This window comes from Solanum pennellii, chromosome 5 (assembly GCF_001406875.1).
Source record: "Solanum pennellii chromosome 5, SPENNV200".
NCBI lineage: Eukaryota > Viridiplantae > Streptophyta > Magnoliopsida > Solanales > Solanaceae > Solanum > Solanum pennellii.
This window is the reverse complement of record NC_028641.1, coordinates 75,342,962-75,343,835: the sequence shown is the minus strand read 5'-3', so window position 1 is coordinate 75,343,835 and position 874 is coordinate 75,342,962.

Below are 874 nucleotides of genomic sequence, written 5' to 3'. Positions count from 1 at the left end.
AGTTAAAGGGCATAAATGTAATTTCAAGTCAAGTTAAATAACATATTCATATATTATACTTATATCAAATATATGCGAACCATATCAGATACACACTTAAATACAGTGTATCTAAAAAATATTATATATAATTTTGATCTCATATATTTAGATATATCTAAACACGTTAAAATTAATAAAATTCATAGGATTAAGGTAAATTTCCCTATCTACAACCACATGGATTAGTACAATAATTGTCATCAATTAAGAGTTTCACACATTGATGGCAAAGGCCATCCATGGACAATAGGACAATGAAGTTAAAAGTAGAGTTGGTCCTATACCTTTGGACTTGTGGGTAGATTATTATAATTGTTGTATGTAATTCGATCGTTTGATTAATGGAATAAGAATAATAATTTCGATAAAAAATATTTAAGTATTTTATTTTATATTTAGTTATTAATATGGAATAGTGATTGATTCCCTTTGTCAACGGCTTCTCAATCGAGCTCGTTACTTTGAATTTAATTTGCAGAATGGGATTTATATCTTCTATGTAATTTGCAAGATATTGTATGTATAATAACAATAAATTTTTCGAGAGTTAAAAATAAAAATTAAATCGGATAGAATCAAACATATATGATCTAATAATACTCAAAACCATATATGATATAAAGTTTTCCTAATTTTATCACTTACGTCTATCTCACAATCAACATGTCGTAATTTGGATAAAATGTTATAATTTGCTCACATCTTTTCTATAAATCAAGTCATCCACATTTATTTATCTCGTATTAATTAACAATCTCAAAATTACTTATACTATAATTATAAATGTTAAAAACTAAAATTACAAAATGATATATTTTTTTTCTTTAAACCT